The following is a 14220-nucleotide window of genomic DNA, read 5'->3' as shown; positions in this document are numbered from 1 at the left end:
TCAAACAGTGGGGGTATGAGGAGGTGGGAGCTCAAGGTCTCCGGTCAGGTTTTTTGACCATCATCAAAGAAGGACTGATATTCTTCAAACATTTGGAAGAAGAGCATACATTTGAATTTAATTATCTATTACTGAGTGGGAATTTACTTCACCAGGAGACTATGTAACATAGCACTCTCAATTATGTTTGTGTATCTTATATTTAGCTTGTCTATTGTCTGTGGAATTACATGGTTTACCTAAGTGCTGAGTAGTACCTAGCTACTTAATTAAGGAAAGAATAGTATAAGTAGTTACGCCTGAGCATAAAGAATCACAGCTTCAGAATCCACCAAGGCTGACTCTCCCAGAAAAGTGCAGCAAAAAATATTACTTCTGTGCAAGCGAAATATTAGGTCAAATCAAAGGTTGAAATATTTCTCCACTTTCTATCTATTAGCATAGGTTATGATCATTTTTCACTGTAAAAATGCAAAAAGAATTGCCATTTTGGGATCTCCATCTTTGGCTGACAGTTAAAAAAAAGAACTTCAAACCTTAGCAGCTCAACAGGCATTCTGCCCATTTCAATTATGTAAACTCTTGGCTGACTTACAAGATGCAGAATGTCACCCAAGGAGATTAGTTCTGATGTTGGTGTTAATAAACTACATATGAGAAACAGCTAGGTGTATCATCTCTTCACCACCTCCATTCCAAATGAGCTAATAATCCCAGAAAGCACTCTATTAGATTTTTACAAATTCTTTCCAATCATTACCCTTAGATTATATATTCACAGAAATGATTGCACAGTCATAATGTCGACACTGTTTCACACCACAGTTTAAGTCCTGAATATAGTTTGAACACAAAAAGACACCTCTGATAACACCATGAGGCATTACTTCATTTGCAAGCCAGAAGCTTGCTGTGCTGTGCAGTCTATTACTAGAAAGGTTTCTTAATGGCATGTTTGTTTCAAATCACTACAGAGGATGCTGGTAGCTTCAACAGAGCTTGATAGTTCTCTACTTTTCATGTATGTGGTATGCTCGGTGTTTGCCATCACTACCTATACTTGTTTTACATGAGTTTTGTCAGTTGTGGGTTTTTTTTAAAATTGCTCATCCCTTGCAATATGGAAGAATAGGAAACATAAAGGATCTTGTCAATCAGTTTGGATAGTCAACAGTCTTGTAATTTCCTTTATGGACAGTCCTGAATTAAACCAATTCATTTTCTACACAGACCTATACGCTCTGTGTATTTCAGATATTTGTTTCAAACCTGTGCAGCTGCATGAATGGAAAATATTTACTAAAAAGCTTTAAAGTTTGGATTGAGAAAAAATATTTTTACTTTTGTAAACTCTTGTATTACATATTGTTGCGATTCTTATTAGTTTTCTCTGTAAATCCATTTTTAGTTCTGAAAAATCATTGTACTTAAACTATGTAGATAGCTACAATCTTGTAAGCAGTCATATTTTTAATAGGTGCCACTGCAAGTTAGAATTAAAACATTCAGAGTTTGCCCATGTAGAGCAGCTTGATGGTTCATTACAGTTTTCTTTAAATTGTTGTAACATAATTTTTACATGTCTGTAAATAAATATTTTCTCTGATTTATGCACTAATTCAGTTTTGTAATTTCTTCTCTTAAAATGTGACTTTAAGAAACTTTCCAGGAAAAATATATTTCTCTCATGGAAAAACACCTTTTAAAGCTCTGTAATACAACCGTGCTTCACAAACTTTCCAAGCAGAACAAACAGAAACAGGCATCCATAGTATGAAGTACTTATCTTAAGTAAGTAAGATGGAGAAAAATGTGGGGAATACTGCTATCATTTTAACAGTTTGAGAAATTTAAGGACCAGTCCTGTGTTAAAAAATGACTGCGAAGAAATGTGACAAACTTCCTAAAAAGAGGAAATTCTTCAATGGGGTGAGAGAGAGAGAAAGAGAGGCCCGGTGGTGATATTTCACTGAATTTGAAGAATGCATATTCTTAATCTTGGAAGCTTCTAAGTTTCATGTATCACTAAAATAGCGTGAGTATAACTGATGAAAACCATGTTAATAATAGTTATAGTTTTCTGTTTGGTATTCAAACACATTTTTTATTCATAGTTTATTATTCCATGAAGGAGGTGCTGCTAGACAAACAAACTAAGGAAAATTGGTCCATAAGGTCTACGAGAATGTTTTTAAATTACATGGGAATTTTTGGGAAGCAAGACTATTTTGAAATGTGTGTGATTTATATATGGCACGTATTTTCTACATTTTTAAATGTGTTGTCCTTATTGTTACAGCTATGCCAGATTTTGCATGTTTGTGAACTTTATAAACAACTTACTCTTATTATGCATGATACAGGGCCAATTCCTCATTCAGAAAGAACCCTGTTACAGATTAAATAGTAGCCAATTAAAATAATTTCTAATTCCTTTTTAGTAGAGAAGGTAGCCTGAGAACTTCAAAAATTTCCAGTTTCCATGTTCAGAAGAATCCTCAATAGTCCAGAAAATTTAAATAAGGAATACATCTGACTTGAGAGGAAAGAGGATAATAAAGTAAGATAATTTCAATTTCTGTACTTGTCTATCAAGATCTTATGTAATAAATATCATCAAAAAAATCATTTTGATAATCTTAAATTCTGTGTTGGATGATACTGACCACAAGGGCAATTATTACTGAAATTAGGTCATCAATCAGCCCAGAATAATCAGGGAGAGCAGAATGTAGTGTTCGATGGACAAAACATCAAACAGTCTAACATTTTATGGGCAAAGGAGCAATACATTACAAATGTTTTCAGAACAGAGAAGTACTTAACCCTTTGCATGATTAGTAATAAAGTATAGAAAATATAATTTATGCAATTAAGTTGTAGTCAGGATTATATTCCAGTATTTTTTTATTTGCTCATATGAAGATCCATTCTGAGCCTCATTCATTGCCATTAGGGACAAAGACAAATATTTTTGAGTTTTGAACCTGTTGGGAAAACCGTTATAAAAATAATGCAAAATTATTAGAGGAGTGGAGGAGTTTTCCACATAAGTAATGGAATTCTGCCTCTTTGCCTTAAGAGTCTGAAATGGTGGCTCCAAAGCAAAGCATTGAAAAGATTTTCTTCTCTTATAAATTCTTTACTCTGAGACAGTAACCTTGTTCCATGTCTGCATAACTTCAGGCTTTTATCCTCCCTGAAAGAAACTTGTAGGACTTCTCCATAGTAAGAGCTCACCAAAGTCATCCACTCAGATCCAGCAGCCACAGATCAGAAAAACCATCTCCATAAGATTAGGCTCCCACACCAGAGGAAGGATAGTGTGTGTGTGGTGAAGCTAAGGACAGTTGGGCATCCTAAACTAGGAGAAAAGATGTCTGTTTTGGCCAGTGGCTGCCAATCTTAACAGTCAGCTAAGGACAGACCTGACTACAGATAGTCTGTTCCTAGAGAAAGAAGAGTCCAGCCAAGGCTATAAGTAAAGATGCAGGAAAGATTCTGTACACTAAATAAAACCAGCACAACTTGGTAAGTTAGTACTCTGAGCATTTCTCACCAATGAAATGTTCTGGCTATGAGGATGAGAGAGAGAATGTAAGAGCACCTGTGTACAGCACTTGCAGCCCTATTCTGGTGATCCATGCCATTACAATGACCAGCTCTGGAAAACCGATAAGAAAAGGCTTTGAGAAACTGCTTAGAAAAAACACTGAGTGCTATAGGAAATAAATAGTTATAGATTTTTGGATGGTGGGGTTTGAGACTCATCTGAGACAAAAAGAGCTTGGTCCTTTTCATTGATACATATTTTGGGGTTGCTATAGTAAGTATTTATTTGGTTAACGTCTCAAAGAAAGATTGCCGTTCCAGACTTGTGTGAGCAAAATTAATCTACAATTATCACATTGTGTTTTAACAAAAACCTAATTCCCATATCATCCATCCCATATAAATCCAACTAACCAAGCAAAAATGTTTCTAAAGGTTACATTTAAAACTTTCTGATACTATCCTGGCTACGTATATTTAACAGCCTAAGGTAATGGAGAAGAAGCGTTGCATGACTACTCTGTGGTGTATTACTATATGTGAATATATCTATGATGTGTAGCTATGCATATATGGAAAAAAAATATTCTTCCATTGCTTTGTGCTTTAGATAATTAGAAATGTTTCTCCTCAACTAGAGACAACTAATGTTGTGGAAAATAAGAGTCAAACTCATCGCTGGGGTAACTCTGCTGATATCAGTCATTAAATGAGTACCTTTGGTGTCTACTCCAGCTGGATTCTTAAGCAGAAACTATGATCAGTGCTCACCCTATGAGGAGTTGGAGCAACATTTAGCATGTTATTTGAAGAAAAAAGAAGTGATAACTCATATTGCTGTTGCTAGCATTGCTACTGCAGCAGGAACATGGTGGAACATGGAGGAGCAGAGGATATACAACAGGGTAGGGCTGCAACTTGAACGAGGCACTGAAACTTGAATGAGTGTTGAAAGGGTCTTACCTGGGGATGACTGAGGAAATTACTGAAAGGGGATGTGCTGCACTTGTATTCATTTTACTTTTGAAGAAACCTCCCCCACATATTTATTTATTTTCACATCCGTACCTGTAATGCCATGATTCTGACTATTCTTTCAAGGGCTAAGCCGCCAAAATTCCAGGTGATTTTGGTTGAACTTCCTGACAATTCAACACTTACCAAGGTGTAGCCAATCACATGGAAAATTAACCCACTGTTCAAAATTTTGGCTTTGTTATTTAATCCACAAGGTGGGGGAGGGATTTAATAAATGTCTGTTTACTTGAGTGGCTACATTAACGGTAAATCTATGCTTCCATTGATGGGAAAACTGTAGATGAGACAGCTACACTTCTGACACAATCTAAATGCCAAGCTCCAAGAAAATGTACACTGGTCCCGTGAGGAGAAGGGCTATGTAATCATAACAAGATGGCAGCTGGTCACTACCACTGGAAAAATTAACCTAGACAGCAGCCCATGCTCAAACCACTTCTACTGAGTAGCTGATTGTTTGCCAGCAGCAACTGGACACTTTACCTTATATTAGCCTTCCTCCATAGGTAAGTGTTTTTATATGTTATGCTAGTTTTTATTGTGAAAATAGGTAAAACAGCTCTTGGGTAAATGAGGTAGCACTGTCTCAATCCAGCAAAGAATTTGGCTTAATGTTCTATAAAGTTATTTCAGCTTTAGTTATTCAAATCATTCCCATACAGGGTAAGTAATGTTCACTATCTCTGACTAGTAGGGGAAGACCACAAACATTTATTTTCAGAATATTCTTGAGCTTTTAAAGCACATTTTCTTAATTTCATCTCTTCTTTTAATCTCATTTTTCTCTCTCTCTGTACTATGTTAAACTGGAAGGAATTATAGAAAAGTAAACATTTAGCAAATACAACATTCAGAAAGTATTCGCAAAAAAGAGAAATTTTAGTTCATAAACACAAATAGGAAACAAGTTTAGTAGAAAGGTCTCTTTTCAGACTGATAAGTAGAATTGATAAAAATAGGAAAGCTTTCAGGTGTACAAGCCTATCTGGGTGGTTTTTTTTTCTAATTTACACTTAGACCATCCTTATATGGCTTGATCGCCTTTACAAAAACACTGCTGTTAAAAACAGCAAATAAAAATGCAATAGATATGTTCTTATCAGCAATGGAGCTATGCCACAACTCATATTTCTAGTCAGTCAGAATTCTGATTTATGTAATTGTTACACAAATCATTGTGCACAAAACACATAAATCAGTGTCTGAAGTAATTAATTTGGATTGGGTTTTTTTTCTTTTTTTTTGCCAACAGACAGTCTTTTACATTCTGGTCTCCATCAGTACCCTACTTAACACAGGAGGACAAAGTTTTATGCAATATGTGATACAAAGCAAATAAATGCCTAGACATTTCTTTTCTTACTTCTATACAGGACAACTTTCAGTGCTATATGTCAGGAGGTTTACTGTGTTTGTGACGATATATTGCATTACTTGTAATCAATGTATCAGTGTATGAAAAGCTGTTTTACGAATCTATTCATTGAGCACTATTATTTAAGGTAGCAGGCTTCAGAGAGCAAGTGTATCAGGTCATGTCTCAGGAACACAAAAGTAGTTTTTGACAGCAAGCTATATAAAATCAATTGTGCTGATTTCAGGGATGAGTACCCTTTCAGATTTGGATACTCCCCCACTTACGTGAGGAACATTTGTAAGTGAATTACAAGTTCTGAGTGTTTTTTGTGGTAGGCCAACAAGGTGGAAAAACAGTAATCCAGGAGTGCTACCAGCTTAAATGTGGCTCATTCTGAACAATTTGTTCCACGCTGGTTTTGGAGGATCCAAGACATGTCACAAGATAACATGACAGCAGCAGACAATCAATAATGGCAGTAAAAAAAATGACAAAAATCACTGCCCATGGAATTGCATGTGGGCAGTCATGTAGGCAAATGACATTGCTGATCAGACGTAGATTTTAAGTACAAGAGAAGCTCTGTGAAACCCCATGCAGTGCAGAGCTACAAAGAGAGCACATCTGCTGCTGCTGCCCCCTCAAGGGAACAAAGAACCCGAGCAGATGTTAGATTTCCAGTAGCTTCCTCAGATAGCACTTTTCAAAGGTGTCTTTTTATAGGGGACAAGCTCAAGCTTTTTACCCATCACCTTCACCCCCCTTTTGTGTGTGGTTTGTCTCATCTGTTAAACTACAAGGTTTTTCAGAGAAGAGAAATGCAATGAAGTGGTCTCCTCCTAGGAATTAAGAACATGAGTGAGTGAGTAGGTGCACACACACACGCACGACCCACAGACTTACAAATGGAGATCCCTTTCCATCTCCTGTGCCCAGGGCAAATTCCTTGAGGAGTGTGAACCTTCACTTTTTTCAATGAATTTGCAAGAGACTGAGTTTGGAGGACTAAAACTCTTACAGAGCTTATGAGCTCCTCTTTAAAAACATTTTTATAGATTGTTTTTCATCTGCAGACCTCAAGCAGTCACAGAAGAAGAAGGTTGAATCCTGTCTTGGTTAGAGACAGGGAATGTAGGACATGGAGAGGCCATTTAGCTGGCTCACAGGCTTTTCCTGTTGGTAACAGCAAGAATCTCAGAGGACTACATAGGATCCTGGCCTGGTAAAATCACTACAGATTGAAAGACTCTTTGGTGTTACAGTAGGTCATATCTTTCTGTTTCCGTATGGGCAGATAAATATTTCACATCATGCTGGGTATAAATTTTTACTGCTGTGAATAATCAGCATAGTAATGGAGTTTAAGTCATAAATCACATTTGACTTTCAAGCAAAATGCCCCAGTAGGGGTTGTTCTAAGTTGACAGTGTTAACCAAGTTTTGGAGCAAATAGTGTGCAAAAGCAAAATTATTTAATCTCTTCAAGCTAAGGTGGTGGTGTATATTTCCTTCAGCAATGATAATCAGATTTTAGTGGTCTCCATAGCAATGCATATGAAAATTTAGAAAGCCATGAAGGTATCCAACAGCAAATACAGAAATGCATAATATTAAGAATGCATCCCACTGAGGCTTGGTTTTCAGGAATGCTGAGAAATTTAAGCCAACATTTGCCATTGAAAATAATAGGGTTTCGTTGCCATGAATCACTATAATTGAGCACGGATCATGTTACTGTGGCATGTTGCCCCTCTGAAAAAGTATCTCTACTTTCATATCCTTTGAACATATTTTTGATTCAAACAAATATAAAACTTGCTGAACTATTATTTTTTGTATATTTTCTCTTGTAATTTAGTCAACATTGTATGATTTAATAAATAAAACTCCAAATCACATGGGGCTGGAAATTTGCCAAATAGATTTCAGCCTAAAGTCTTGATGACTTTTTTTATTATTTTTATCAACAATTTTTTTTTGGCTTCATATATTTCAAGGCCAAAAGGAAGTATTACGATAATCTGGTCACCAGCATAATCTAGAATACAGAATTCCTCCTACTAATTCCTGCAATGCAAAAAATTACCTACCCTGTTCTTATATAACATTAAGATCCTTTATAACACCAAAACTATCTTTTAGATCCTGTATCATCAGACTCTACTCTTCACAGCCTTTGTTTTTAATGAATCTCTTGGACAAAGTCTTTTATTTGAACTTAATATGGATCCTTTCAAGCAGAGGGAGCAGCAGCAGTGCCCCCCAAGAAGGTTGCTTAATGCAACACATGGCTGAAAGATTAAGCACCTTTGCACAGAGTAACAGAGCGCCAGGGAGACCCATAAACTAGTAAAGATCTGAGCCAATAAATCTAACATTGTGGCCTATGTTGACCCTTCATCTGACATGTAGAAGCAGTATAACCACACAGGTACAGTGCAGTACCTACACACCTAAACTGCTTTCCAGGAGTGGGTGTGTTTGTGGTAGCTTATGTTTCACACTGTGCCCCACAGCTCTCCTGGTACTAGTATTAGCACATGTGCTGTCAGCTCAGGTTTTTAAGCCCATCCACGGTGCGAAGGAGGGCCAAGACTTTCCCTGCACCTACTGGTGTAGATGTGCCTCAGTGGTACATAATACGGCTGGACAAGATGATCTCCAGAGGTCCCTTCCTACCTCAACTGTTCTGTGATGCTGTGATTCTATGTTATAGTAAAATGCCATCCATAAAGTCTACATTAAAGATATTGTAGGTGCACAGGGAGCATGCCAGAATCAGCATGTAACACCCGTCTTATATATATTCTTTATCATAAGAATCTCTTGTGAATACTTAAAACACATTCTTACCGTGATCACTTACTGAAGCAGGAACCTTCTTTTCCCAGTAGAGCCCTGCAGCTGCTGAAGTCATGCTCAGATTGCTTTCTCTCATCCTATTCAGGATGAATATTCATTCATAGTCAATGAGTACTTAGTGGATGCAAAGAGGAACAGTTTCAGCTGGAAAGAATCAAAAAGTCCTATCTCAGAAAACTCTGCAGCCCTGCATCAGGGAGGTGTTAGTTGGAGATCCAGAGTGTGTGAGGCAATGAGGGGAGCTGGTGCTGCCTATTCCATATCTGGGTTGTCTATGCTAAGTAATGAGCTACTGAACAAAGCAGAGCTGTAAGAAGAGTGGGATTAGGTAAGCACTCATTCCAGCTGTTCCCATGGGAGAAGAGAAATATTCCTGAGATCCACTGGCAGATGCTTCCCAGGAAGACAGGCTATTCATCTGCTTCAGGGAAGCAAACAGCTTGTGGTTGGAGGGCACTGCAGAGGGAAAAGCAAAGGGAAGACAGAGAGGGAAAGACCAGCAAGCGGTTGCCATGGAAACTTGGCAGGTTTGGCCCAAGGAGCAGAATACAGGGGTAAGTATCTCAGGGAAGACTGTGGGGCTGTTGGAAAGCAGAGTGAGAGGTTATCCCATTGCCAAAATGCCACTGGATAAAAATCTATGTTTTGTGCAGGATCCAGAGTAGAACATCTAAAGACACACGTGAGATAGTCCTACCAAAAATATAAGGCGGGGGAGAGTTCCTGTATGCACACAGACGGGGTGTGGGCATGAGCTATGTGAACAGGGCACACAGAGTTATTAAGTCCAAGGCAACTTAGCCCAAGTCCAGACTGAGCATTTTCTTGCTTCCTGAACCGAAGCAGCACGGGCAGGACTACAGTTGAGGGCAGGCTCTGAGGACTGCGGGATTGAACTGAGGCATCTATATACCACACAAGTATTTCAGTGGTTATAGTCCTTGTGGCTTGACTTGGAGAACTACTGAGAGTCCATGAGTCCTACTGGAGTCAATGGCAATACCATACACTTAACTCCTCAGGCATCCCTCATTAGGATCCCAAAACAGAGACACCAAGGAAGCAATTTAGATGCCTAAACACAGGTGTCTAGTGTCATTTTAGACCCCCCTTTAGATCCTCCACAAAGGAATAAGGCTCTCACAGTCCTGTCCATACCTGCCAGTCCCACGAGGGTGTTTCAGTTACTCAGGACATTTGAAATGGCATAGATGAGGATGTTTAGGTTCCTGAATGGGCCCTCCAATTTTAACTGTGGTGTTTTGATAGGATAACTGGGGGAAGATAGCAGTAAAAAGGGCTGAGTAACACAAGGAAAAGTTTTGACCAAGGAAGTACATTTTCAAACTGTAACCTGCAGCTCTATAATTCATATTCATGTCAACAACAGTTTCCAAAAATCTGCTCGTATAACTGGGAATTTCTTAGCGAAAGTCATAGAAAACTGTAAAAAGTAGTTTGGACAAAGCTTATGAAAAAGTAAGTTGGCAGCAATAAAACTTGAAGTTATGGGTGAGTCCTATAATAACTAGAGTAGGAACTGAAATCCAGATCCAGTGTTACCCACTGAAAAAGAATTAGATACAGCATGTGTTAAATTATCCTTTTATCACCTATGAAAGAACACCAGACTTTGGCACCTATTATTGCCATTAAATGGACTATATTTCAGTCACACCTAGACTCAATTATTGCCACAGTGCTAGCTGCAGCAGGCTATTTCAAAATATACCCCTGCCTGTGCCATCTTTGTACTGCTGGGCTCCCAATTAAAAGAAAATAACTGAAGGCCCATTTTCTTAGCTTAGCACTCTAGGAGCTTGAAAAATAAGAATGATTTCTCACCATGAACTGTGAAATTAAGATAAAAGTGGTGTAGACTTCTTTTTTCCCTTTGAATTACAGGTTCACCTCTGGTTTAGAGTTAAGAGACACTTTGCTCACTAAAGCTACACCAAAGCAGCCCTGTAACCCAACTGCAAACCTGGCTGAAAAGCAATCAGCACTGGCCAACAGTCCTTTTCAGAGAAGGAAGGGCTGAGTCCCAGGGGCAATCCCACGAGGGCTGTGGGATCCATCCCCACCAGAGCTTTATGAACCTTACAGACATCTTTCTTTGTCCTTTTGTCTTAGTAGCAGCAGAATAATGCAAAGGGGGTTACTACAGCCTCATACAAACTTGTTATGCATGAAATGTAATGAGTTGCTTTTTTAATAGCAGTTAAATTCATTATATAGATCTTGTGCATTCTTGCTGCTGTGAAGCAATACTCTGGGCATTTCTCTGGCTGTCACAGGGACAGCCATGTGAAAGAGCATTAAAAGGGGCAGGTAGAAGAAAGGTACAAGATTTTTTACAAGACACTGGCCTTTTTTGTGTGTTTTTTAAAGGCCTACCTATTCTTATATTAGTACTAACTTGATAATTAATAACCTGTACTGTTCTTGTTTTGTATATTGCTCTGTTAAACTTTTGTTGCACTATATATTCATGCCCACATACTCACATATCTACTACAAAAGTTTCTGTTGAGACTCCCATAAGCTAAAACAGCATTAGCAATACCAGTTTTGAGAAAGATGTAGCAGTTTTTGAACCATGTCCAGCTTTATAATTTGAGTAAAAAGCAAAGCTACGAATACAAAAATGCAGAGCCTTTGCATTTCTTCAAAAACTATTCCTCAGGTCTCAGTTTTCACAGTGGTGTTCTTGGCTAAAACTGAGGATCTTGATAGAACTGCAGTATCTGAGCCAGCTTCCCTGAATTATAATTATAATGTAATTTGTTTCTTTGTGAGTTAGATAATAAAAGCCAAGAGCTTGAATAGCATTCAGAAAGGGATTAGCCATTCTGTGGATAATGAAAACCTCCACAAGAGTATTTAAACAGGAATAGTTCTTCTTTTAAGAAGGGCATAAACTTTTCTTTTTCCCTCCAGTGCATAAATTAAACACTAACTGACAGCACAAAGGGAATGTGGAAACAGGTTATTCCATGACTATTTACCTGGGGATTTCTAGCACCTCTCTCTGCACCCTTGAAGTGCAACATGATCAGAGACTGTATAATAGGACTTGATGAAGACAAGTTGAGGTTTAAAAGACATAAAGCTGAGATAGACACATTACAGCTGTATATTTGTAGTGTTACTGAGCAAAATTGTACTGTAATGAGTCCTTCACAGCATAGGGGAGAGAATACTACTGTGCTTCAGCTTACATTGCAATTCTCATGCTTCAGAGAAGTACAAATACACTGCTGGTAACTCAGGAGGTGAAGCTACGCCACGAGCCAGGTCATCTATCCAACATTTCCTGCTTCTTTAGAAAACAAAAGGGCACAAAAGGAGCTCATGTGCTTAGCTGAAAGACTGTGTTACCCATACTACAGCACTCCACAGTCTGGTTTCTTTATACATACAATTAATCTAGTGACAATTCCTAGCTCTTCTGTATATAGCTATTAAACTGTGCATACAGGAGTCTTCTGGTCTGATGTGATTAGGCATAATGTGATACAGCTTTTATTATCAGCATGAAAATGAGAATTTTCTGGTTGAAACTGCATAGTTTTGCACTCAGTGTTGCAGTGATTCATCCTATTTATTATGTGTAAAGAATGCATTAAATCATACCTGAATTACTGCATTTACTCTTTGAGTAAAAAGTTAATTTTCTGAGAATTTTTAAGGGAAGCTGTTAATTTCTTCATGAGTTAAATTTATTTAATGGTGAGACCTTTAATTTAGCAATCAGTGTCAGACCTTTTCTCTGTCCCCGATGATCTGTGCATTGGCAAGTCTGCATACACAAGCCCTGGCAAAGGAAGGGATCTTGAGAAACTCTGGCTAGATTTCTTCCTTGTATTGTTTATTGTTGGGTTTGAGGACTGTATATATCAGAAATTCAATATAACTGAAAGTTTTTCTTCAAAGGAAGTCTTTAAAATTATATTCTCCTTAGAGGAAGATTGCAACAATCTCTTGAACCACAAAACTGAGGCTACATGATATCCTTGTTTAAGGCGGTTGACTTAATCTGGTGACCATCACCTAGTAAGGAGCACAGGAAGGGAGGAAACAGCCTGTCCTGGTTTTTGGGTTTCTTGGTTAGACCTTGCACCTAGGCTGTAGGTAACCTTGTCTCCAGCCATAGCTCCTGTCTCTCCTGAGGAGATCCCTGGCCTCACCCCAGACTTGACTCGATACCTCACCTTGCCTGGGACTGTAAATGGACCCTGTCCCTCTTACCACCACCCTGCCCTGATGCCATGGGGCTGTGCTTTCGTCACTGCCCTGCCCGTGCCGTGCCCGGTCTCAGCTCCCAGCTCATCCTCTTCAGTGGACCAGCTGGGGTTTTGCTGCTTCCTGACATTAAAAAGAGCTTAATGAAAATCAGAAATTTTTAATCTGTGGAGAAAAATAATTTTTCATCATTTGCATTAATGTTTCAGAGATTTTTATCGATAGTTTTAATACTTCTATATCTTAAAAGCAAGAATGGAAATATCCGTACTTCTCATGGAATGAAACGCTCTGGGAAAATTAGAAAATGTTAGGCATTTCAGTTGAGCGTTTCCTTTTTAAGAAAAAATGGCATTCCTACATCTGCATAATTTATTTCAGATTATTGAACTAAAATATCTTGTTCTAAATCAGTTCAATTTAAAATTATATTTCCTTAAGGTAATTCACTAGACCACAGAAATTATCATTTATATGGTAGTTCTTTATTATTTTCCTATAGATTAGGTTTTACCCTATTTCTCATGCTGCGTGAGAAGTATGACACAACCTATGGTGCATTACAGAGGTCAGTCAGAGAAGAGATGCATGCATCATGACAGATTTCAATTAGAGGTGATTCATATGTATAAAGATTACATGTATCTGTCATACACTGTAAGATCAGAGTCAAGGGCTCTAAACAACTCAGATTTTGGCGAGATGCATTTTATGACTTAGTGGTCATATGCATTTTATGATTTAGTGGTCAATGGCTCAATGTCCAGATGGAGGTTGGTGACGAGTGGTGTCCCACAGGAGTCCGTATTGCGACCGGTACTGTTTAATATCTTCATCAATGACATAGACAGTGGGATCAAGTGCACCCTCAGCAAGTTTGCAGATGACACCAAGCTGAGTGGTGCGGTCGACATGACAGAGGGACGGGATGCCATCCAGAGGGACCTGGACAAGCTTGAGAAGTGGGCCCGTCGGAACCTCATGAGGTTTAACAAGGCCAAGTGCAAGGTCCTGCAGCCCTGCCAAGAAGGACTTGGGGGTACTGGTCAATGAAAAGCTGGACATCAGCCAGCAATGTGCGCTCACAGCCCAGAAGGCCAACCGTGTCCTGGGTCGCATCAAAGGAAGCGTGGCCAGCAGGTTGAGGGAGGTGATTCTGCCCCTCT

This window comes from Pygoscelis adeliae, unplaced genomic scaffold (assembly GCF_000699105.1).
Source record: "Pygoscelis adeliae isolate BGI_AS28 unplaced genomic scaffold, ASM69910v1 Scaffold101, whole genome shotgun sequence".
NCBI classification, from domain to species: domain Eukaryota; kingdom Metazoa; phylum Chordata; class Aves; order Sphenisciformes; family Spheniscidae; genus Pygoscelis; species Pygoscelis adeliae.
Note: the sequence above shows the minus strand (reverse complement) of the source record.